The sequence below is a fragment of the Aquarana catesbeiana genome, linkage group LG04 (genome assembly GCF_042186555.1).
Source record: "Aquarana catesbeiana isolate 2022-GZ linkage group LG04, ASM4218655v1, whole genome shotgun sequence".
Lineage (NCBI taxonomy): Eukaryota > Metazoa > Chordata > Amphibia > Anura > Ranidae > Aquarana > Aquarana catesbeiana.
The window spans coordinates 336,269,788-336,296,913 of NC_133327.1; the positions used below are offsets into that span (position 1 = coordinate 336,269,788).

Below are 27,126 nucleotides of genomic sequence, written 5' to 3' on the forward strand. Positions count from 1 at the left end.
CTGTGCCCATCTGCAGTCTGTTCTGTTCCCATCTCCCCCATCAATGCAGCTCACCATCTCATATGAAATCACCGAGTCATTATCTGTTTCCGAGGCTCTCAGCAGTGACACACACAGTCCCGCCTCCTCCATCGCCATTGGACCAACTCCTGTGATAGATAGAACACTGGTCCAATGCCGGTGGCGGTGGTGGGACTGTGTGTGTGACGTGAGAGCCGAGCAGAGAGCCGAGTAGAGAGGAGATGATGGCTCTGTGATTTCCGGCAGCACTCGTCCCCCTCCTTCCCCTCCGATGTACGCTGTCAGCATATAACACGCACCCGCAATTTCCCCCTATTTTCAGAGGAAAAAAGTGCATGTTATATGCCGATAAATACGGTAATATAAAAAATTGGATGTTGTGACTCTAAATGGGGTCTTCTGCATGTTGACATTTTTAACAGGCTTCTGGGCATGGCTGTACACTGCTCCGGGTGTATAAAAAAATGCCTCTTTATAGGTGTACAGACCTATGCGCTAGTGTGAATGAAGCCTTTATTACATAGCATCTGCTGGGATTTGTATCTGTCAGCGCTTCTCTGTGCTAGGGCACTGAAAATAATTATTTAATATGGCTACCAAACAGTGGATTTTTAGTGCCAGGGACCCAGCCCCACTACTACTTATATACACACCCTCTAATAAATGTAATAGATTAAAAAAAAAATCTGAGCATTTACCTAAATTTATAGTCACATGACGTGCCAGGTTCAGAGATTTCTGTATCTAGACTGTAAAGTGGAAGGGTCATTCTTTGTCATCCCTGTCTGGTGACAGGGACTTTCCCTTTGGCCTGTCTATGAGTGGTGGCCTTGGAGGTTCTAAAATCTCTAATGGTATTCAGCCAGAGGATGCTTCAAGGGGCAGAAACAAGGCTAGTCAGCAGCAGCCTGCACTGTCTCAGTGCATCACTGGTATTCACTTCTGGAAGACGCACTGTTAAGGGTTATTTGACAGGAATATATGTTGAGTAAAAATAGACTTTTTTTGGGGATGTTGATGAGCAAGAAAAATGCTTGCCTGGAACTGGGCTTTAATGTTAACATCTGTACAGACAGATTTCAGCAGAAATATGTTTCTCATAAATGAATTGATCATCCAAGTCCTTCATTTTCAACCCTAATTGTTGCTGCCTCTCAGAATTCTGTAAGCCCCAAATGACCTAAATTCAAACGCCTTTGATTTAAGACAAGCAGCAACAGTCGAATCAATGTTCTGTTAACCATACGGGTTACAATCCTTTTCTCATGATCCTACCGCCTGGAGGTAAGTTTGACAGCTGGCAGTTCAGAACACGTGTGTGCTGTGTTCCTCTGAGCATAGATGGAGAACTGTATGGTGAAGGAGGCAAACTGCTTTCAGTATCACTTTGGGGAAATAAAACAGAAATTGAACCAGGTTTTCATACTTCTGAGAGCAATTGGCTAGAATCAAGTGAGTATCCTTGTAATATCTATGGCCAGCTTGTGTCTTGTATACTATACTCATAAAAATCCCATCTGTATAATTGTGCTGATTGTCACAACAAGGACCAGATGTAAAGCAAAACCGTGTACTGATATAAAAATTGATGTTGTTATTGTGCAGTTATATAGTCATTAAAAAATTGCCAGCTTGTATGATTCTTTGCAAAGCAACACTTTGACCAGAAGGAAGTGAAGTGGAAGGAGCAGTAAACATCCAGACAAGCATGCTCATGTGTTTGGAGGGAACACTATAACAGGAGAACAGTGATGACCTCATTTATTTTCTGCTGCTCCTTCAAGTCGTTATAAAGCCTAAACTTTTTTTACCTTAACTTTCCTGGCGGTATGATTATGTCAGATTTTTGATGCTGAAAGCGGTACATTGTTTTGCATAGAAATTTGTTTTATATTGTAGGTCTGTAATTCTAAATAACTCACTTAAATCTGTCCAAACAAGAGTCTAGTAGACATCCCTAGGAATTACAGACCAGTTAACCTAACATCAATAGTATGTAAACTCTTGGAGGGGATGATAAGGGACTATATACAAGATTTTAGTAATGGGAACGGTATCATTAGCAGTAACCAGCATGGATTCATGCAGAATCGTTCTTGCCAAACCAATCTATTAACCTTCTATGAGGAGGTGAGTTTCCATCTAGATAAAGGAAGGCCCGTAGACGTGGTGTATCTGGATTTTGCAAAAGCATTTGACACAGTTCCCCATAAACGTTTACTGTACAAAATAAGGTCCGTTGGCATGGACCATAGGGTGAATACATGGATTGAAAACTGGCTACAAGAGCGAGTTCAGAGGGTGGCGATAAATGGGGAGTACTTGGAATGGTCAGGGGTGGGTAGTGGGGTCCCCCAGGGTTCTGTGCTGGGACCAATCCTGTTTAATTTGTTCATAAACGACCTGGAGGATGGGGTAAACAGTTCAATCCCTGTGTTTGCAGACAATACTAAGCTAAGCAGGGCAATAACTTCTCCGCAGGATGTGGAAACCTTGCAAGAAGATCTGAACAAATTAATGGGGTGGGCAACTACATGGCAAATGAGGTTCAATGTAGAAAATTGTAAAATAATGCATTTGGGTGGCAAAAATATAAATGCAATCTATACACTGGGGGGAGAACCTCTGGGGGAAACTAGGATGGAAAAGGACCTGGGGGTCCTAGTAGATGATAGGCTCAGCAATGCCAAGCTGCTGCTAACAAAGCAAACAGAATATTGGCATGCATTAAAAAGAGGATTAATACCAGAGATAAAACGATAATTCTCCCACTCTATAAGACTGTGTTCCGGCCGTACCTAGAGTATGCTGTCCAGTTCTGGGCACCAGTCCTCAGGAAGGATGTACTGGAAATGGAGCGAGTACAAAAAAGGGCTACAAAGCTAATAAAGGGTCTGGAGGATATTAGTTATGAAGAAAGGTTGTGAGCACTGATCTTTTTCTCTCAGGAGAAGAGATGCTTGAGAGGGGATATAATTTCAATATACATATACCATACTGGTGACCCCACAATAGGCATAAAACTTTTTCGCAGAAGGGAGTTTAACAAGACTCGTGGCCACTCATTAAAATTAGAAGAAAAGAGGTTTACCTTAAACTACGTAGAGGGTTTTTTACTGTAAGAGCAGCAAGGATGTGGAATTCCCTTCCACAGGCGGTGTTCTCAGCGGGGGGCATTGATAGTTTCAAGAAACTATTAGATAAGCACCTGAACGACCGCAACATACAGGGATATATAATATAATACTGACATATAATCACACACATTGGTTGGACTTGATGGACTTGTGTCTTTTTTTCAACCTCACCTACTATGTAACTATGTAACTATCCCAGGTATGATAAAGTTTGAAACACAAAATCATAAATTATAATATAATAAATAACTATAAATAATTATAACAAATAATAATATAATAATAATAAGATTTATTCAATAATGTAATCAACTCAAAAACACTGAAATGTGCTCAGTTGCAGAATTGTCGCTATCGTCACTTTCAGTGTTTGATGAAGAATTTCCCCACGAATCACTATCGCTCAATTCTGCAAGTGATTCTAATTTATCATCACTGGGACACTTTTTGGTTGCTATGGAAAATCTCAAGTTTCCAGGCAGAAAGAACAGTATACATAATATAAATGTGTATGCAGGGCACTGGACAAAGCACTACGGACAAAAGGCATGTAAAATAATTTGATACAGTAATGTATGTATGTAGGGAGGTTAAAGTGATTTTAAACGATTAACCTGTAAAACAGCCCATTTAACCCTGGTTCACACCAGTGCAATTTGTCATGTGACTTGACAATTCAAAATCGCATGACAAGTTGCACCCGATTGCTGGCAATGGAACCGATCAAATCATTGCGACTTTGAAAATGGTTCCTGCACTACTTTTTTGCAATTTAATTGCAAACTTGCATTGACTTCTGTTAAATGAAATCACAACCTGCAATAAAATGGCACATTAAAATCACACTGATTGGGCATCTTTGAAATCGCGTTGAAGTAGCACGATTTCAAGGCCACACTGGTGTGAACCAGGGCTTAGTTTAACATAGAAATGAAAGGCAAAACATTTGTGTATAAATATAAAAACATTTAAAATACCTTCTTTTCCTTTTTTTTTTTTTTATTTTTTGGTCACGTTCCCTCTGTTCTCAGCAACATAGAGAGCTGGGGGAAGAGAAGCAGCAGTGCACTGATTGTCCCAGTGTAAGGCTATGCGGGGTTGGTGGCTGGAAGGGGGGGGCGATGTCAGGACAAGTCTGATCAATGAAGGATAGCACACTGAGTTCCCATCATAGCTAGAGAACTGACCACACTGTGTTTTTCTGATTAGTGTTGTCAGTTTTTAATAGGAAAGCAGAGGAACTGACAGGAACACCAGAGATTTCACACAAAGGAAGTAATACACAAAGAACAGGATACTTTTTCATACAAGTGCATGGTACAGCAGGCACATATCAGGAATATAAAATTTTGGGTTTACATACTCTTTAATACATTCCTTGCATTAAGGTAAAAATGTTTAGATATGAGTATCCCCCCCACCCCCCACCAGAGCCCTCATTCGATCCAGCACTGTGCATGTCTTCAGCTCTTCTCTCTTCTCGCTTTCAGGTCTCACTGGCTTTGGCCAGGCAGCGTGAGCCATTGACTGGCAGGGAACCTGAAAAAAGGAGGTTCGGAGCAAGCGAATATAAACCTGTTTGTTATTTTTTTTAAGACAAGCATTTGCAATTACTTTCAATATCCAAATAAAGGCTGAGGCAGAGGAAACAGAGCAAACTATATTCCTTATCTGCTGTAGAGAATTGTGAGCCACCAAACTAGCTATGCTGCCTGTTAGGGCCCATCCACACAATTGCTTGGCGGAAGGTTACATGCGTTGGTGTGATGCAGTGCCGTTCATTCTGTATGGCATCCCAACACACTTTGCCAATGGAGGTTCGGTGCACTGCCAGAATTGCTACATGCACCTTTTTAGTGCATTTTTCTGAGCTAGGTGTCCCACAAGGGTCTCTTCAAGGCTAGAAAGCTCAGGAACAGTTGAACAGTATTACAAAATCAATGAAAGGTAAAACAGCTACCTAAATGTATTTCAAGTGTGTATAGTGCAGGGGTCTTGAATTAAAATTTACAGAGGTCCAGTCAGCTTCTGGCTGAGGTCTGAATCTCATGTTAGTGCTATAATACATAATGGTCCCTCCTGTACATCATTCTCTTCAGCTTACCTTTCACATCGTAGTCAGCTTCACATCACAGTCCTCCTTTACATGTCAGTGTCCCTTTACATCGCATTGCCCTTTACATCACAGTCCTCTCTTTACATCAGTGTCCACAGTCCCCCTGTACATCACAGTCCACCCTTAAAAGCAGTCCAACAGTGTCTTCAGTTCCCCTTCACATCGCAGTGCCCCATTACATCGCAGTGCCCCTTTACAACTCATCACAGTGCCCCTTTATAGCACATTGCAGTACTCCCATAACACATCACAGTGCCCCTTTACACATTACAATACACCCATAACACATTACAGTGCCCCTTAATAACACAGCTCCCCTTCACAACACAGTGCCCCTTAATAACACAGTACATCTTCACAACACAGTGCCCCTTCACAACACAGTGCCCCTTAACAGTGCCTTGTCACAACACAGTGCCCCATCACAACACAGTGGACCTTAACAGTGCCTCTTCACAACACAGTGCCTCTTCAAAACTCAGTGCCCCTTAACAGTGACTCTTCACAACACAGTGCCTCTTCAAAACTCAGTGCCCCTTAACAGTGCCTCTTCAAAACACATTGCCCCTTACAGTGCAAGTCTCCCCTGCACAGTGCTATGGTACCTTTGGCAGGGCAGAGACACTAATTATCTTGGGGTCCACTCCCGAGTCTTCCGCCTGGCCATCAATGTCATCCTTACAGCAGACGGAGTGGGAGGAGCTAGAGATGTGGACGGAGGGCAGCAGCAGCTCCCACCCGCACCCACGTTCCCGCTGTAAGGATGACATTGGTGGCCAAATGGGAGATCCAGAAAAGGATACCAAGCTTTGACAGTGGCACGGCCATGGTCTGGACAGGACTGTCCCTCGGTTCAGTTCGGGACCGCTGTCCGCCATTTAGAGACCCATGGTATAGCACTTTGCCTGGAGTTCAGTTATGAGCGTTAGTACTATAAGAAGCAAACACTGCGACATGGTGACTGCTGAAGGGCTTCATTTTCAGGTAACTAGCAATGCATACTAGCACATTATGACATTAACTTGCAGGGAGAAGATTTTCTTTGTTCTATTTGTCTTAGTTTACTAACACTTTAATGTAGCAGCTCTATGTGCCGTTTCCAGCTAGAAAAAGTGTGGGTGAAATAGGCTCTTTATAGTGAATAGAAACAATATTTTGAGCCATGCATATGTACTGTAGATAAGGATGGCAGTACTTCAGCCTTTCTTCACATATAATAAATGTTTAAAAAGTACATTACGTACATCTATTCAAAAATGTATAGAGGATTTTTTAAAAATGTTTATGTGCATCAATTTACTGTGTTTACTGCTTCTTTTTCTTACTGCTTTTCTTAAACTTGTAAATTAAAACCAATCTGTCCCTAAAAAGAGTGATCCCATGTACAGATTAGATCAGGGGTAGGCAACCTTTTGAGCGCAGTGTGCCGAAAAATGTTTTCAAAGAAATTGAGCATGCCAATTTCATAACAAAAAAATGTCAACTTCACACTCACAATCATGAAAAGGATTTTTTATAAAGTAAATGCTGTAAACTACTTGAGAAATTAACATCCTGCACTCTCACGCCTCAGATCAGCCACCATTTAAAGTGGTTTTAAACATTCCCCAATAACTTTTGCCTAATCTGTCATTAAAAGCACTGCTTGATGCTGTATGTAAATGTCATCTTACTTGCTCTGTTGCCATGTAATCTGTTATTCTTTGTAGTGACATCGGCCGCACATGCTCATCCCCCCCCCACAGCAGGCTTCACCCATTAAGAAGTGTGCCGTTAGAACGCAGTGTCTGTCATATCAGTTCCCCATGGCACTGCGCTGAGATATCGCGAGACTACAGTCTCATTCATACACTCCATGTCCATGCACGAGATTTCAGCCTGAGATATCGCGAGACTACATTCTCATTCATTCTCTCCTCATTTACCCAATGCCCATGCACGAGATTGCAGCTGAAAGGGCAGAAGTATATTACACTCAGGACTCGGAAGACTACAGTTAAGATGGCCCTGTCTTATCACAGTAAGAACAAACTGTTAAAAAGGTGGAATAAAGTAAGGATTATACAATTGGGGCTGAAATATGATGCAGAATGTATTAGAATACCTTTTGCTACTGGCTTGTTTAAAAAGTAGCACCTCTTTAATGCACCTTCACACCTCAGATCACTGTCCCCCTGCAAATCTGTTTTACCACTGTAACCCCCTGCACATCTGTCCCACCACTGTAACCCCCTGTACATCTGCCCCACCACTGTACTACCCTGCACATCTGCCCCACCTCCGAACCTCTGAACTTCCCTGCTTGTCTGTCCCACCACTGTAACCCGCTGTACATCTGCCCCACCACTGTACCACCCTGCTCTTCTGTCCGACCGATGTACCCCCTTTCTCATTACTGTAACCCCCTGCACATCTGCCCCACCACTGTAACCCTCTGTACATCTGCCCCACTATTGTATCACCCTGCTCTTCTGTCCCACCACTGTAACCCCCTGCTCATCTGCCCCACCAATGTCCCCCCTTTCTCATCTGCCTCACCACTGTACCTCCCTACACATCTCCACCGTCGTACCCCCATGCTCTTCTGTCTCACCCCTGAACTATCTTCTCATCTGTCCTAACACTGAACTTATCTGCTCATCTGTCCCACCTCTGTTTCCCCTGCTTTTCTGCCCCAATACTGTAACCCCCTGCTCATGTGTTCCACCGATGTACCTGCTTTCTCCTCTGCACCCCTCTGCACATTTGCCCCACCTCTGTATTCCTCTGCTCCTCTTCCCCACCGCTGTAACCCCCTGCTCATCTGTCCCATCAATGTACCTCATTTCTCCTCTGACCCGCCACTGCACCCCCCTGTACATCTGCCCCACCTCTGTACCCCCTTGTTCTTCTGCCCAATCACTGTAACCCCCTGCTCATCTGTCCCACCAATGCACCTCCTTTCACATCTACCCTTCTGGTGTACCCACCTGCTCTTCTGTCCCACCACTGTAACCCCCTTCTCATCTGGCCCAACACTGAACCCCCCCACTCATCTGTCCCACCACTGTAACCCCCTGCTCATCTGCCCCACCACTGTACACCCCTGCTTTTCTGTCCCACCGCTAAAACCTCTTTCTCATCCCTCCCACCACTATACCTCCTGCACATCTGCCCTACCACTTACTCTTCTGTCCCACCAGTGTAACCCCCCTGCTCATCTGCCCCATCAGTGTGCCCCTTTTCTCATCTGCCCCACCACTGTACCTCCCTGCACATCTGCTCCACCGCCGTATCCCCATGCTCTTCTTTCTCACTACTGAATCAACTTCTCATCTGTCCTAACACTGAACCCATCTGCCCCACCACTGTAACCCTCTTTCTAATCTGGCCTACCAATGTACCTCCTGCACATCTGTCTCACCTCTGTACCCCCTGCTCTCCTGCCCCACCACTGTAACCACCGGCTCATCTGTCCCACCAATACACCTCCTTTCACATCTGCCCCCCTGCTCTATCCCCCTGCTTTTCTGTCCCACCACAGAACCCCCTTCTCATCTGCTTCAACACTAAACCCCCCTGCTCATCTGTGCCACCAATGTAACCCCACTGCTGAACGCCCTTTTCATCTTCCCCACCACTGTACCTCCCTGCACATCTTCCCTACCGCTGTACCCTCCTGCTGTTCTGTCCCACCTCTGAATCCCTCCTTCTCATTTTTCCCACCGCTGTACCCTCCTGCTCTTCTGTCCCACCTCTGAATCCCTCCTACTCATTTTCCCCACCGCTGTATCCTCCTGCTCATCTGCTCCACCTCTGTACCCTCTTCGGGATAATATGCATGATATGCAGAGTGGTGAAAGGAAGCAGAGATGAGACACATCTACCAGTCCTGGCACACTCATCCTGCTGATCCAACTCTGCTTATATGGGATGTATGTGATGTCACATACAAGCATCTGGAATGGATGCGCAATGATGAGCTCAGGTCAGGGGCATTTTCAGAAAGCAGTGGGCCTGTGTGCAGGATCATAAGTTGGGCTCACGCAGCTGAGAAAAAGTGCTGTGTGATTTTCATTGCGCTGAATACTGGCTGTGGCTTAAGAATGCAGGGGTTCAGTAGTAAGTGACGCAGAGGTTCAGGAATAATTTTAACAAAGTTCCCAGAAGCTTAACAGTAATTCCACAAACTGTCACCTGATTGTGGTTTTCCTTTTTTCTGAGATTGGTTGTGGCAACTAAGCAAGTCATCTTCCTCCAATGACAGTCCTCCTCCTCCTTCTGGAAACAGGGACCACCCCCCCACCAGAAATGCACCCAATCTCTTCCCCATCACAAGAGCTGACGATCACAGCTACAGCAAAGTTAGAGAACCAAATTATGTTTCCCATCTTTTACAATGTGTGGGGGCACAGTGCTTCCCCCTCAGTGCAGGTGCGGTGTGGGGAATTCTGAAATTGGAATACATTAGTGTCTCACTGACACTGGCCTGCGCTGCTCTGCTGATGGGGAGGGAGTCGAGTGCCGGCAAAAGAGGCTTCACGTGCCGCAGTTTGCCTACCCCTTGACTAGATAGTAACATGTTTTTTTAAGTCTCTCAGTGTTGAAATGAATGCTACAATGTACATTCACGGTGTTCTTTTTTTCAACCAGGGTGCCATCTGGGTGTCTTGGCAAAATGCCTAAAACTTGCCAAAAAAGTATTTACACCCCTTGAAATTTTCTACATTTTGTCATGTTACAACCAAAAACGTAAATGTATTTTATTTGGATTTTACGTGATAGACCAACACAAAGTGGCACATAATTGTGGAAAAGTGGAAGGAAAATGATAAATGGTTTTCAAAATGGTTTTCAACATTTTTTTACAAATAAATATGTGAAAAGTGTGGAGTGCATTTGTGTTCAGCCAATACTTTTTAGAACCACCTTTCGCTGCAATTCCAGATGCAAGTCTTTTTGGGGATGTCTCTACCAGCTTTGCACATCTAGAGAGTGACATTTTTGCCCTTTCTTCTTTGCAAAAAAGCTCAAGCTCTGTCACATTGGATGGAGAGTGTCTGTGAATGGCAATTTTCAAGTCTTGCCACAGATTCTAAATTGGATTAAAGTCTGGACTTTGACTGGGCCATTTAACACATGACTATGCTTTGATCTAAACCATTCCATTGTAGCTCTGGCTTTATGTTTAGGATCATTGTCCTGCTGGAAGGTGAACCTCCACCCCAGTCTCAAGTCTTTTGCAGACTCTAATGCCTCGTTTCCACTGTACGGATTGGTTCAGTTCGGTACGGTACGCTATTTTGGGTGTTTCCATTATGAAAGCGGCCCATACAACTGAACCGTACCGCTCCATTCAGGGTCCTGCTTCAGATGTGGGGCCATAGAAGGGCGGTTAGGGCGGAGCTACGATAAATTCCACTAATTGGCTGACAGAAAACCCTCTGCTGTGCTATGCTGAGGCATTTTTTCTAAACCCTGTATGGCCCCTTGTGGTCCCACTTGCAGTGGAAACGCTCACCAGAATAGACCGGACCATTCTAGGCCATTCAAACTGTACCGACCCGAACCGATCCGCTCAGTGGAAACAAGGCATAACAGGTTTTCTTCTAAGATTGACCTGTATTTGGCTCCATCCATCTTCCCATCAGCTCTGACCAGCTTCCTTGTTCCTGCTGAAAAAAAAGCATCCTCACAACATGATGCTGCCCCCATGTTTCATGATGGGGATGGTGTGTTCAGGGTGATGTGCAGTGTCAGTTTTCCGCCACACATAGCGTTTTGCTTTTAGGTCCAAAAAGTTCAATTTTGGTCTCATCTGACCAGAGCATCTTCTTCCACATGTTTGTCCCCCACATGGCTTCTACCAACTGCAAACAGGACTTCTTATGGCTTTCTTTCAACAATGGCTTTCATCTTGCCATTCTTCCATAAAGGCCAGATTTGTGAAGTGCATGACTAATAGTTGTCCTGTGGACAGATTCTCCAACCTGAGCTGTGGATCTCTGCAGCTCCTCCAGCGTTACCATGGGCCTCTTGGCTGCTCCTGTGATTAATGCTCTCCTTGCTCGGCCTGTCAGTTTAGGTGGATGGCCACATCTTGGTAGGTTTGCAGTTGTGCCATACTCTCTCCATTTTTGGATGATGGATTGAGCAGTGCTCCATAAGATGTTCAAAGCTTGGGATATTTTTTTATAACCTAACCCTGCTTTAAACTTCTCCACAACTTTATCCCTGACCTGTCTGGTGTGTTCCTTGGCCTTCATGATGCTGTTTGTTCACTAAGGTTCTCTAACAAACCTCTGAGAGCTTCACAGAACAGCTGTATTTATACTGAAATTAAATTACAAACAGGTGGACTCTATTTACTAATTAGGTGACTTCTGAAGGCAATTGGTTCCACTAGATTTTAGTTATGGGTATCAGAGTAAAAGGGCTGAATACAAATGCATGTCACACTTTTCAGATTTATATTTATAAAAAAAATTGAAAACCATTTATCATTTTCCTTCCACTTCACAGTTGTTATGTGCCACTTTGTGTTGGTCTATCACATAAAATCCAATTAAACACATTTAGGTTTTTTGTTGTAATATGACAACATGTGAAACATTTCATGGGGTATAAATACTTTTTAAGGCACTATAGATAGAGCAGCAGTAGCCATTGGCTCTTACTGCTGCCAATTACAGCCAGCGAGAAGGGGGCGGGACGGGGACGGGCCCTGCTCTGTGTGTCCTATAGACACACAGGATTAGCTCAAGAGCAAGCGCTCAGGAGTGCCCCCATTGCAAGCAACTTGGTGGGTACTCAGCGGGAGGAGAAGTCAGGAGCATCGGACGGAGAAGAGGAGGTTCGGGGCTGCTGTGTGCAAAACTATTGCACAGAGCAGGTAAGCATAACATGTTTGTTATTTAAAAGAAAACAAATGTTTACTTTAACATTGGGCATCCTATGTGTGTGGATGCTGCTGCGTTAGGTAACTACTGTTGGTTAAGTTTTTTTACATTTTAGAATGTACCTCAAGATTGTACATCATTTTAAAGGGTTTCTTGACTGAAATAAAGGTTGGGAAACACTGTTCTAAACCATTCTGAATAATTAATTGCTCTGGCTAGACAGAGAGTTAAGAGAATCCAACTTGATATAGCTCATGTAGCCTGAGAGTACTGCGGAGTGCTGCCATCTTGAATGTGACTGAGCTGTCACTCAAGTTACACTCCATACTATTTGCCTTTGCTTCTTCCATAGCAGCTATATGAAAGGTTATCTAGGAAGGTGAGGGGCAGAGGAGCTTGCTCAGCACAGTGAGTAGATACTCCCAGAAGAGGAGAATGCTATGGTGTGAAAGTAGAGAGAGGGACTGTGCTATTCAATTGGCTCTTCCAGGAGCAGTCAAATTTTCTAGCAATATCAAGTACACATTGCAAGTAAATAAAAAATCATTAAAGTAAAAATGCCGCAAGTAAGCATAAAATACTTAATTTTTCTTTGCTTTCACTTGCAATTCTTTAAAGTGGTGACAGGGTGTGTTAAAGGTTGGCAGTTGATAAAAGGCTGCTATTACCACAATGTGTACGTTTTATATTTTTTCTTTCAGTGACAAGAACAAATAATAGTAATGGGAAAAGAAAATATCTGCCTCTAGTAGCAAATATACAAGACAAAGCAAGTTTTCTTTTTCAGAAGCCTGTTCTTAAAGCTCTCACCACAGCTCCCAAGATGGCTCTCCCAAACTGTCCCCTGCGTGTCCAAATTTACGTGTATCCTCTCTCTCATTCGGACAGGATTCCAGCAACCTCAGGCTGTTTTGCCAATAGACATCATATCACCTATCTCTGTCTTGGGCCTCCTGAATCCTAATGCTCCTTTTGTGGGCCTGCCCATCTCACATCCTTGACATCTTAATAGCCAGTGCCAACCCCCTTTCTCTACTGAAGTGATTATTTTGCCTTTGGACTAGGTGTTCTTTTATAGTGCATAACCTCATGGTGATGAGCGTCAACCAAATTGCATTTATCTCTTAAACATGTTTTTCTCAAATGTTACTTTGCACAGAATCAACAACAGCGTGGGGTTGATTTACTAAAACTTGAGAGTGCAAAATCTGGTGCAGATCTTCATAGAAACCAATTAGCTTACAGATTTTTTTTTTGTCAAAGCTTAATTGCTGAAAGGCTGCCATGCAAAGCTGCACCAGATTTTACACTCTCCAGTTTTAGTAAATTAACTCAGTATTCCTATTTCAAAGGTTTGAAGTAATTATCCACATCACGATGATCACAGTTTTACTACATCACTTTCTCACAGGCTGGCCCGAATAACGAAGGGTTTTTTCCTTACCTTGTCTCCATAAAGGAGGCATGTTCCATGATTCCTAGGGGGAGCAGAGCCAACAATGCAATGCACCCCCATGCTGGTGAAATTTATAGACCAACTACGTAGTGGCTTCTTATTCATTAGGTCATCAGAAAAACCAAAGACATGACCTCTTATCAGGTCTCCTATCCTCCATGGACACGCATACAGCTGCTTATGCCCCTGCATGTTGTATAAAAAGAATCTCATTGGTACTGCAGTTTATGATTTTGAGATAAGCTTGTGCATCAATTGCAAGTCACACCTGATACCAGGTTAACATATACAAGACAAAGTATGGGTGTTTTTTTCCCTTACACATTTTCTTGCATTTTTTAACATTTGCTTGGATGATATCCTGGAGATACCGTGGCAAAGATAAATGTAGAACTGTGAATGAGGATTGTCATAGGATTGAAGGGGATACATGAATATATCTGTCAAATTATAGCAACAGTTGTAAATACGGTTACGGAAAACCATGTATTAGGTGATAAGACAACCAAATGAAGGTAATGAAAAGCTTCTTTATTTGAACCATGCTTTATGTTCCTCCTCTGTGACTCTCAAAACAAATTAAATTTGGTTCTACAATACCACTACAGACTCATACTTAAACTGAGAGAGTCTCCACCATTGATTCATTATGGTAAGCTACATCAATCACTATCAATTACCTTCACAAACCGTAATTGGATGGTGCAAATTTCTGCTGAGGACTTTGACAAAAAGCAGCAGATGGTATACCCTCAAAGAAAATCTGTAGGACATGTGAGCTATAATAGGACATGTCCAACATGCCGGAATGGGTGATATTTACCCAAAGTGTAGATCTGCACTTATTTTGTTATGCTTCTGACAAAATTGGAAAAAATATGTATTTTTCTGTGAGTCTTACAAGCCTAGAAAGACCATAGAATTTTCTGTGTAACAATATTTTTAGAAAATTATGCAGACATTAAAGGCCCTTGAGAACCCATACACACACACAGCCCTACTAAAACACAAAAAGAGACAGATTCAAGTATTCATAGAGGTAGTGATAGAAAAAGGAACAGAAACTTAAAGTGATACTAAAGTCTAATTTTTTATCATTTAAAAATAACAAACATGTTATACTTACCTTCTCTGTGCAGTGGTTTTGCACAGAGCAGCCCAGATCCTCCTCTTCTTGGGTCCCTCACCGGTGCTCCTGATCGCTCCCTGCTGCCGAGTGCCCCCACAGCAAGCAGCTTGCTGTGGGGGCATTTCAGCTGAGCCACTTCTCTGTGTGTCCATTCAGACACAGAGCTACAGCTCAGCCCCACCCCCACTCTCTCCTCATTAGCTCGCTGACTTTGATTGACAGCAGTGGGAGCCAATAGCATCCCGCTGCTGTCTCAGCAAATGAGGAGGGAGAGCGGAGGGCAGCCGAGACTCTGGTGCAACATCACTGAAGTGAGATGGGCTCAGGTAAGTAATAGGAGGGCTGAGGGGGGCTGCTACACAACAAAGGTGTTTTATTTTAATGTATACAATGCATTAAGATAAAAAAAACCTGACTTTAGAACCTCTTTAAATGTGTGTACTAAATGTCACATCAATTTCATGACCAAGTTTGAAAATAAAAACTTCACCCAGGCCCTGGAAGTGCAAAAGTAAATTGTCAGTAATTTGGTAGAAGTCAGGGTTAGACATGTGTCCATCAATAGACCCAAAGGTCAAGTTCCTTAAAGGTTTTGTAAATTTGGTTAACAGATGACTGGCTTAATAAAAAGAGGTATTTTACTATAGAACAGACACAGGTTAAAGGAACAGTGTAGTAAATGAATATGGATTTTTCAGCCGAATAAATATTTAAAATGTAAACCCTCACAATGAAATCAAATTTGCTATTATTTTCTTCCCTTTGGTCTATTACAAATTTCAATAAAGCTATTGTTTATCTGTTAGATAAGAGGAAAACAATTCCTGTTGATCCTACCCAGAAATCTTGTTAACTGATAACTTCCTGTATACTCTGCCACTGCCGCAGTACAGTGAGTTGGCATTGTCATCTGAGGAAAGGAAGTGTGCCATCACAATCACCAGGTGTAAATAAAGGGCAAAAAATGTATAAAACGATTGCAGCCACTCCACCTAAGGACTGATAAGAGGCAATATTACATTTTTGTATTTGTACTTACATAAACTTTAAGCATGGCTTGTGATTATCCACTTCAGCATTGGAGCATTTTTTTCATTTTTTGCACACATGTAAAAATCTGTATTTTTTTTTGGCTGTTAAAGTACTTAAACCCCCCTGAACATTATATATACCTGTAGAATAAAAAGATAGCTGTTTAAATTTTTTATATCACACAATATTTGCGCAACTGTTTATTAAACCCATGTTTTCAGAGAACAAAAATAAAATAATTTTTAATTTTATTACAAACACACACAATACAATAACACATTTTTGGTAAAATATGAAAGATGGGGTTGCATTGAGTAAATAGATACCAAAGATGCAAAAATCTCCATAGATGACGCTTTAAATGCCTTTATGGCTCATCATTTTACAGTTAAAAGGGAAGTATGGCCATGGTCTTTTTGTTCATACTTCTCTTCTGGGTTACAGGAGTGCACTTACTTTTGCCCAGAGTTAGGTAATAGCTGGCTATTACCCACTGTCAGCTGACGTCACAGTGCCGCTCCAGGTTCTGGAAGGATCCCAACCATATTGTTGGGATCTACCCAGCTGTCTAATTGACAGCTGGCTCTGGATCTCAGTATGTTGCTGAGAGCTGAAGCAAGCTACTCCTGTCCTATCTCCAGTCCGGAGCTCCAGTAAATGCTGCAGGAGCAGAGCGGAGAGCTGACAGTCACCAGTCTCCTCTCCGAGAAGACTGAGAGCTGAGTAATCTGCCATCATGTGATTAGTTCTCAGTCTTAGAGCCAATGCGGGACTGATGCAGCAGCGTAGAAGTACGTATGTATGTTTGTTTTTGTTTTTTATTACCATACTTCTCCTTTAACCGTGAGCTCTGATACTAGAATTATTACTATCAATCACCCCACCCTCACATGTGTGGTGCAATCACGGTTTTAAATACACACGCGCACCTTGTGGGCCCGTTTGCATTGGTGGGTGTGTTCAGGGCAACGGGGGTTACGGTTAATTTTTTGCTTTGTTTTCTAATACATTTTAATACTTTTTAATTTAAAAAAAATGTTTTAATGTATTTATCTGCAATCCCAAGGGTTTAACAAACCCCCCCCCCATGTGATAGCATTGAGCATGTGGCAGGCACTGCTTATGGAGACACTGGGGCTTCTAATAAACCCAAATGTCTCCCATGCCCTCCAAAGCATCTTACCAAACAGAGATCTGCTCAGTTAGATGCTTCCCTGGATGCATCAGCCAGTGAATGACAGCTCTGAATTGAAACCAGAAGTGACAAAATCATTGTCACTTACAGTTTCATTCCATGGAGGAGAGATCAAGAAACAGGAAATTTGAAGCCCTACAATGTGGTCCCGGGGCCCTGGTAAGAGTGGGAAAGCCTGGGAACCATGTGGGGGGGACCGTTGCGCTGGCATTGTAAAAGTGATCGGCGGCTATACAGTCAAATCACTTTCACGTTACAGCCGACAGGTTGCAGCCATCAGCTTGTAACTGTTCACTGTTAGTACATAGTACTAACAGCAGTTAACTTTAGATTTATTTGTGGTAAAAAAAAAGGGTGACAATTTACTATAGAATTATGTGAAGGAATATTCCAGGACCATTTTAACTAGCAGAAAAGTGTTCCAGATATACTGCAATTTTTACACAATACACCAAATGCCATGGCATGTCACAGCATAGACTTGAATAAAGTGCTATTTTGTGACACTTTAAAAGAGAACTATTGGAAACAGGGTTATTGCAGATTTATACTTACCTAGGTGGATGCAGCATCTGTCCCCCCGCGCCTCTGCACTGAGAACCGAGCGATCGAACACTGCCCTCAGTCACAGCTCTCTGCTCTGCCCCCTCCTTGCTCACTGGAGTGCTGAGCTGTAGAGGGGACTGGAGCAGCCAGCTCAGGCTATCAGCAGCTCGCTGAGAGGCTGAGCCGGGTGTCGGTCCAGGGATCTAGGCGGACCCCGACTCTGTGGTCGTGATGACGCAGAGCCTGGACCTACTCTGTGACGTCAGCAGAGAGCGGACTTCAGCCTGCTCTCTGCTGAAAATGGGTCACAGGAGTGCAGAATGAATTGCACGCCTGTGATCCATAGGAGAAGTACAGCAAAACAAGCTTTGGCTGTACTTCTGCTTTAATAAAGTTAAAACAGAGAGATTAAAAAGTAAACACATGTTAGCGTGGGGGCTGATGTTGACAAACCCTTAATACTCTGATGAATATTCAACACTAAGAGCTAAAAAGTACAATCTTTTCCGCTTTTCCCTTTCTGAAGGCTCCCAATTTTCAGTTTACCATCCTGCAGGTCTTAAAAGACATTCAGCAATTTCTATGCTCTTAAAAGCTAGGAAGGCCACTTCATGCAAGGTTTGTCATTGCATTTTGGAAAGCATATTTGCCTGGTGAAACAGAAGAAAATTTCATACCAGAGAAAATACTCCACAGGAAGGATGCTGACATTTCTGGTATGGATGCAGATTCGACCCTGAGTGCGATCAAGGGGCGAATCTCAGCTCTTGCAATCCTAAACCGAAGACATCTTGCCTCTCATTTCTTAGCATAGGCCTTTTGTACAAGGTGTTGTTCATATAGTCCTATAGTCCCACCTGAACAGCCTCCACTGACTCCATGGTGGGATCTCAATCTGGTTCTGTTGGCTCTTCAAAGACCACCATTTGAACCTGTCAAAGTGATTCGCCAGTCTACTCTCACCCACAAGGTTGCATCGATAATTGGCAACATCTCTGCAAGGCATGTCTCTGGTGAATCCTTGTCCTGCAAAGAAGCCTCCCCTATTCTAAGCAAAGAAAAGGTTGCTTTTAGACCCAAAGCTTCCTTTTCCCTAGGGTGGTTTCTTTCTTTCACCTTAGTAAGAATATTGTACTTCCATCCCTTTGTCTAATCACAGTACATCCCAAGGAGATCTCTATTCATTGTTTAGATGTGGTGAAAACTTTTCTTGTTTATTGTACTTTTACTTTCTCTTCAGACAGACTGACTCTTCATTTGCCATTCTTGAAGGTCCCCATAAGGGACAATATGCATCTTGTTCCACAGTTTCCCAGTTGTTTCATTCAAAATGTCCTATATTGCAGCTTCCCAATCCAGCAATCATGTTATCTGCATTGTTTTTTTTTTTGTAGACTTTTTTTTCTTTATTTTCACCTGGTGTTCTGGCCAGTAAGTTTGTTCCTTTTAAACATCCTTTAACAGACCTAGTTGTCCAGCAAAAGTGGCAGTGGAGGGTTGAGACAAACCATTTAACACAGACAAGGGTGCCGACAATGGTTTTTTTCATTATGTACAACCTTTATCCCACAGGGAGAAAAAAAATTGTTGCTCTAACTGCTTAAAAAGTGTTAGCTGGAGTTTGGCTTTAGTTTGTTAGTCAAGTCCATGTAAACTTTTTAGTACATCTAACACTACCCTTTCCACAGTTTGGCAATGCTGCTGTCCAAGTGAATCTCTGTTGCTCCTTCATAGAGTGGGGCCACCCTAAGACAGGAAGTGTGTTACTGGCTGGATCACCTGGTGAAAAAAAAGCCTAAAAAAAAACCTAATGTGGGCACCACATTTATGGATTGGTAATTTGAAATACCGTATTTATCGGCGTATAACACGCACAGGTGTATAACACGCACATTAATTTTAAGAGGGAAGTTTCAGGGAAAAAAAATTAAATTTTAAATAAGGAACTTTGAAGCAAAATAAGGGTCAGTGCCCTTCTGCAGTCTCACCATTGCCACCAATGCAGCCCCATCAATGCCCATCTGCAGTCTCACAAGTGTCATCAATGCGACCTCATCAGTCCACATCAATGCAGCAGCCTCACCATTGCCATCAATGCAGCAGCCTCACCATTGCCATCAGTGCAGCCTGATCGATGCCCATTTGCAGCCTAGAGGGGACAGGGAGGGGGCGGGATGAGCGCCGAAAGATTATATACAGTGAGAATCTCCTATGATAGACAGAACAGTGGTCCAATGGCGGCCCAGGAGACGGGACTTCCTATTACAGAGGCCGCCAAGTAAACAGGAGATTCTCACTGTATGTAATCTGACAGCGCTCATCCCGCCCCCCTCCCTGTCCCCTCCGAGGCATCTAAAATTGAAGTATTGGCGTATAACACGCACGTGCTATTTGCACCCAATTATTAGGGTGAAAAAGTGAGTGTTATACGCCAATAAATACAGTATATAAAAAAAATGTTTTGGGGTTTAGATATGCTTAAAAAATTAAGTTACACGTTTTCCCTGCTATGACACGCTCTACTAGATCAGTATGTGCTTCTTGGACCTTTTGGCTTCAGGTATACTGTATGTTTCTCAGATTTGCAAACCTGCCAGTTCGTCTTTATTTCAGATGTTCTCTAAGTTTTACAAGGTGGATGTTAAGACCTCAGTTGATGCAAGCTTTAGATGTAAGGTTCTACAGCTCTTTGAACTGCAGGTTGTCCCCAGTTCTTACACTTTTGTTATATGGGCTTGTTAGTGTTTTTGTTTGCTGTGTTACACACCCTTTAATTGTACTGCTTTTGGACAACCCAATTGTCTCTGATTTACTTGTGGCCTGTGTCCCCTAAAAAGCAATTAATAAAACAGGAATTTTCTTGAAGTTCATTAAAGACACAGGCCCACACCTCTGTTGTTGCGATCTTCACCTAATACTGTTTTTCTTAATACTGAAGTATTATATGAGTGGGAGGGGTCCTATGTGGCTGGCCAACAGCATGTTTGCAAGTGTCCAGTTCCTACTAAAGTTATTTCAGATTTACTTCTGGTCCTGTGCTCCTTCATAAACCCTAAGAAATGGATTTTACATTAAGTACAAAGTTCCTGTTTTATGTTGCATTATTGCATTTCTTTAATTTTCTGTTTACATTAACCAATAGTAACCAAGTGCAATAAACCACAGCAACCAATCAGAAATAATTTCTTGACTTATCTTACTATTATAGGTAACTTATTATTATTATTTTTTTTACCAGCGAGCTTTTAACCCATTTATGTAATTATAAAAAGCATGTTCCTTCACCACTAAAGTATGTTGATAAATGATTTGACTACCCACTGAATCCTAAAAGACTGGTGTGGGCTCTGGAATTCCTGTTTGGCACCGAAAAGTCAGATAGCTGCCAAAATACTGTAGTACAAATGCCGAGATTTGGCAGGATACAGCTTCATCTGCTGTAGCTTCCTTTGCATAGAGTAGACAAATCAGGAAAAAGTAAATACTTTGTAAATTATGAGGTCCACAATATACTCACTATTAAGATTCCACTGTGAATCTAACCATAGACATAAATTTGAACGTCGGGTAGAAGCCCAACTGCTGAATTTCCTCTTTTTGACCCCAAATACACAAGTGTTTGAGTTCCTACAAAGGTTTCAGCAGTAGTTTAGGAAGAATTTTCATAAACAAAATCTTAGGTATCGGATTGCAAGTTTATCATGGGCCTCCATTTATCATGTGAAGCATTCAATCATTGATTCACAATTGTGAACATGCTGAATTGAGTTTTACCCATTCTCAGAAAGGTTTGATTTAATTGAGTGATCATATCCATAGAACAAAAATGTTCGACTGCTGGGCTTGTTTCAGATAGTTTTCATTGAAGAAGATTGATCCCCAAGTACGAAAGCTAGGTCATAAATAAAATATACTAACCAGCTAGCTGTCAACTTTATGGTCAAAATAGCAATCATTCAGTTAATGCCTATGGCGGCACTTCTGCTCTTCTTTGTCTGATCTTCAATAATGGTTATGGGTCAGAGAAGACCCATAAAAGGTGTCTGTTAGATATTGTGATAACTACAATAGCAATAAATTAGTACTTTTATGTATACCTAATTTAGTCTTTTGAGCCCAAGCAGGAAGCAAGCAGTCTCAACTTAGTCTAAGAACTCATCAGTTCCTAGTAAATGTCTTACTAGAAATCTGATTCTCCTGAGACTACATCCTGTAGATGCCAGGATGTTTTGAGATGTGGATTGTGCTTGGAGAGCAATAGTGAACACGGCAACTGGTCATGCGAAGAGATGGTACCATGTTTAAAGTTTTTGTGTTTTACTTTTCCTGGAGTTTGAATAATGTCTTCTGGGCTTTGTCAGATATGTTTAGGTAGAAGAATCTGTGTATTTTCGGGTAGAGCACTTCTCAACACTCTCTCTCTGAGTAGCTAAGCAAGGGTAACAGTTGAAAATGCATTACTACCTATTATCTATTCTACACTATACATGACCCACAAAGGTGGCTGAGCTTTTTGACCCATACTTTCATGTATAACTCAAAGAACAGGCGATCTATTTGATATTCCTAAAAGAAATCTTAGGAATGTCCCTGCTTCACATTTCTTTTGATATATATAGTTAAAGCGGTGTTCCGGCCGAAATTTTACTTTTTAGATAAAAATACCCCTATAATCCTCATGCTTAATGTATTGTAGTAAAGGTATGCTGTAAACTAAGGTCCATTTTGTATTTTTGCACCATTGATTTCCTACTTTTGTAAGTCCCAGCAGGCCGCAGCCATCTCATGTGTGGGCATCTGAAGCCAGACTGTATCTCTTCCTGTATTCCATGCAGGCTGGTTACCCAGCATGTACCTCCAGATCTCACACATGCTCAGAGCAGCACGAGCAGTTCCCATAGCAACAGCAGTGTTAGAGGAAGTGGCCGCCCCTTAGCTATGGAGGCCTCTCCTCCCCCTCCAGGAACTAGGAAGTTTATCTACAGTGGGGACGGAAAGTATTCAGACCCCCTTACATTTTTCACTCTTTGTTATATTGCAGCCATTTGCTAAAATCATTTAGGTTCATTTTTTTTTCCTCATTAATGTACACGCAGCACCCCATATTGACAGAAAAACACAGAATTGTTGACATTTTTGCAGATATATTAAGAAAGAAAAACTAAAATATCACATGGTCCTAAGTATTCAGACCCTTTGCTCAGTATTTAGTAGAAGCACCCTTTTGATCTAATGCAGCCATGAGTCTTTTTGAGAAAGATGCAACAAGTTTTTCACACCTGGATTTGGGGATCCTCTGCCATTCCTCCTTGCAGATCCTCTCCAGTTCTGTCAGGTTGGATGGTAAACATTGGTGGACAGCCATTTTTAGGTCTCTCCAGAGATGCTCAATTGGGTTTAAGTCAGGGCTCTGGCTGGGCAATTCAAGAACAGTCACAGAGTTGTTGTGAAGCCACTCCTTCGTTATTTTTGCTGTGTGCTTAGGGTCATTGTCTTGTTGGAAGGTAAACCTTCGGCCCAGTCTGAGGTCCTGAGCACTCTGGAGAAGGTTTTCGTCCAGGATATCCCTGTACTTGGCCGCATTCATCTTTCCTTCGATTGCAACCAGTTGTCCTGTCCCTGCAGCTGAAAAACACCCCCACAGCATGCTGCTGCCACCACCATGCTTCACTGTTGGGACTGTATTTGACAGGTGATGAGCAGTGCCTGGTTTTCTCCACACATACCGCTTAGAATTAAGGCCAAAAAGTTCTATCTTGATCTCAGACCAGAGAATCTTATTTCTCACCATCTTGGAGTCCTTCGGGTGTTTTTTTAGCAAACTCCATGCGGGCTTTCACTTGTCTTGCACTGAGGAGAGGCTTCTGCCTGGCCACTCTGCCATAAAGCCCCGACTGGTGGAGGGCTGCAGTTAACTTTCTACAACTTTCTCCCATCTCCAGACTGCATCTCTGGAGCTCAGCCACAGTGATCTTTGGGTTCTTCTTTACCTCTCTCATCAAGGCTCTTCTCCCCCGATAGCTCAGTTTGGCTCGATGGCCAGCTCTAGGAAGGGTTCTGGTCGTCCCAAACGTATTCCATTTAAGGATTATGGAGGCCACTGTGTTCTTAGGAACCTTAAGTGCAGCAGAATTTTTTTGTAACCTTGGCCAGATCTGTGCCTTGCCACAATTCTGTCTCTGAGCTCTTCAGGCAGTTCCTTTGACCTCATGATTCTCATTTGCTCTGACATGCACTGTGAGCTGTAAGGTCTTATATAGACAGGTGTGTGGCTTTCCTAATCAAGTCCAGTCAGTATAATCAAACACAGCTGGACTCAAATGAAGGTGTAGAACCATCTCAAGGATGATCAGAAGAAATGGACAGCACCTGAGTTAAATATATGATTGTCACAGCAAATGGTTTGAATACTTAGGACCATGTGATATTTCAGTTTTTCTTTTTTAATAAATCTGCAAAAATGTCAACAATTCTGTGTTTTTCTGTAAATATGGGGTGCTGTGTGTACATTAATGAGGAAAAAAATGAACTTAAATGATTTTAGCAAATGGCTGCAATATAACAAAGAGTGAAACATTTCCGTCCCCACTGTATATATAAAATCTCTTGTTAGAGATATATATATATATCATCTGCACAGAAAGAGGTATATCATTTACAATTAGCATTGTTTAAAAAGTAATTACCTTTTCCAGAAGCTGCCCAATCATATTGCCCCCATCAAAACTGCCCCATCATACTGCCACCATCAAAATTGCCCCCACCAAAATTGCCTCATCAAATTTCCCCCATCAAAATTGCCCCATTAAATTACCCTCATCAAAATTGCCCCATCATACTGCCACCATCAAAAATGCCACCATCAAAATTGTCCCATCATACTGCCACCATCAAAATTGCCCCATCAAAACTGCCCCATCATACTGCCACCATCCTATTGCTCTGATCAAATTTGCCCCATCAAAACTGCACCATCATATTGCCACCATCAAAATTGCCCCTTAAAAATCTTCCCCATCAAATTGCCTCCATCAAATCAGCACCATCAAAATTACCCCATCCTATTGCCCCATCATATTGCCACCATCAAAATTGCCCCATCAAAACTGCCCCCATCAAAACTGTCCCATCCTATTGACCCATCAAAACTGCCCCATTATATTGCCCCATCAAAAACTGTCCCATCAAAAACTGCCCCATCATATTGCCGCCATCAAAATTGCCCCATCCTATTGCCACCATAAAAATTGCCCCATCCTATTGCCTCATCCTATTGCCCCATCAAAACTGCCTCATCAAATTTGCCCCATCAAAATTGCCCCATCAAAATTGCCCCATCAAAACTACCCTATCCTATTAGAAACAAATGGTTCCGCGCTTAGAAAATAAAGGAACTGCAGCCCCCCCAGCACAGAATAACACCTAGGTGAAATTCTAAAAAATAGAGTACTAAATTGGGGTGATTGGCGTTGTTCGACTGGGTCAACTATGATGTACACAAAAAATATGAGTGTAAAATAAAAAATATGAGTGTGAAATAAAAAATAAAATAAAAAATTATGTGTATATAAAAATGGTAAAGTTCCGAACGTGTAAACAAAATTTAAGTGCATGTGTAAATAACCTAACCACAATCTGTAGTACCACATAGAATGCAAACACTGAAAAAATAAAGTGATAAAAATTTAAATCATTCCAAAAAGGTGAATATATAAATATGAAAAAATATTATAAAAATTAATTGAAAAACACTAATGGTAAAATCCTTTGCTGATAAGTACACACAATAGTGCTACAACATATTAGTAAAACTCCTTTGCTCATATGTACACACAATGGTGCTTAAACCATAAGAAGTAAGTGATCAGTTCATAAAACAAGTGTCCCCAAAAAGAAAATCCATAAAAAGTTCTCCTGAAAGTGCAGTAATGTGCCTCTTCATTCACATGACAATATTCCTGGTGTGGTGAGTGCTCCCAGCCTTCCAAAGGACCCCCACTTGTGCCCTCACTCACCGGAAAGCAATTGAATGATGCGGAAATAGCTTGTGAAGTATGGTGCTGTATGCAAATCACAGGGAAACCCTTTTACATTGCTGGAAAGATGGATGTTGATATCGGGGAGTGATTGGAGGTGATCGGGATATCAGATAAGGAGAGGAGAACGGAGGATTGTCACCACGGACCATTACTGCTGGACACAGTTTACAGGCTTGATACCCCTGCAGGGGTGAATCTTTCCGGTGAGTGAGGGCACAAGTGGGGGTCCTTTGGAAGGCTGGAAGCACTCACCACACCAGGAATATTGTCATGTGAATGAAGAGGCACATTACTGCACTTTAAGGAGAACCTTTTATGGATTTTCTTTTTGGGGACACTTGTTTTATGAACTGATCACTCACTTCTTATGGTTTAAGCACCATTGTGTGTACATATGAGCAAAGGAGTTTTACTAATATGTTGTAGCACTATTGTGTGTACTTATCAGCAAAGGATTTTACCATTAGTGTTTTTCAATTAATTTTTATAATATTTTTTCATATTTATATATTCACCTTTTTGGAATGATTTAAATTTTTATCACTTTATTTTTTCAGTGTTTGCATTCTATGTGGTACTACAGATTGTGGTTAGGTTATTTACATGCACTTAAATTTTGTTTACACGTTCGGAACTTTACCATTTTTATATACACATAATTTTTTATTTTATTTTTTTATTTCACACTCATATTTTTTGTGTACATCATAGTTGACCCAGTCGAACAGCGCCAATCACCCCAATTTAGTACTCTACCCTATCCTATTGCCCCATCAAAACTGCCCCATCCCATTGCCCCCATAAAAATAGCATCATCAAAACTGCCCCATCAAAACTGCCAAATCAAAACTCTCCCATCCTATTGCCCCATCAAAATTGCCTCCATCAAAATTGCCCCATCAAATCTACCCCATCCTATTGCTCCCATCAAAATTACCTCATCCTATTGCCCCCATCAAAATTGCCCCATCGTATTGCTCCCATAAAAACTGCCCCCATCAAAAACTGCTTCCATCAAAACTGCCCCATGAAAAACTGCCCCATCAAAACTGCAGCATCAAAATTGCCCCCATCCTATTGCTCCATCAAAACTGCCCCATCAAATTGCCCACTCAAAAACTGCACCATAAAAATTGCCCCATCAAAACTGCCACCATTAAACCTGCCCCATCCTATTCCCCCATCAAATTTGCCCCCTCATGGTACTCTATAATAAATGATTAGTAATGCTGTGGCTGTGCTCTCCCCCGGGCTCTGCATGTAATCAGAGCTGAGATGCTCCAGCCGCCTCCCCCACCGCCCTTCACTGTGTATAAGAAGCTTTGGTAACCATGGCAACAAATCCCCAATGCCTATTGCCTCCTGGGATTGATGACATACATTTTGTAGGATGCATTGCAAACAGGAAATGATGCGATGGGCCGCAGCCAGGGAGGAGGAAGTAAAGAATGAATATTATTATTATTATACGCGATTTATATAGCGCCAACAGTTTACGCAGCGCTTTACAATGTAGAGGGGGGACAGCACAATTACAATACAGAAGGGACAGGAGGGCCCTGCTCATAGAGCTTACA

The 27,126-nt window shown here is 42.2% G+C and overlaps 1 protein-coding gene and 1 long non-coding RNA gene across 6 annotated transcripts in view; one reads left to right on the forward strand and one right to left on the reverse strand.

Moving 5' to 3' along the window:
- Positions 1 to 27,126, forward strand: part of ANKRD6 (ankyrin repeat domain 6) — a 345,397-nt gene that overhangs the window by 128,815 nt on the left and 189,456 nt on the right. The gene's annotated exons all lie outside the window — the stretch shown is intronic.
- LOC141140113 (uncharacterized) overlaps positions 1 to 27,126 on the reverse strand; it is an 84,090-nt gene that overhangs the window by 54,735 nt on the left and 2,229 nt on the right. The window contains exon 2 of the long non-coding RNA XR_012243895.1: positions 4,587 to 4,697. This is a non-coding gene — a long non-coding RNA (uncharacterized lncRNA). The remainder of the gene's footprint in view (positions 1 to 4,586; positions 4,698 to 27,126) is intronic.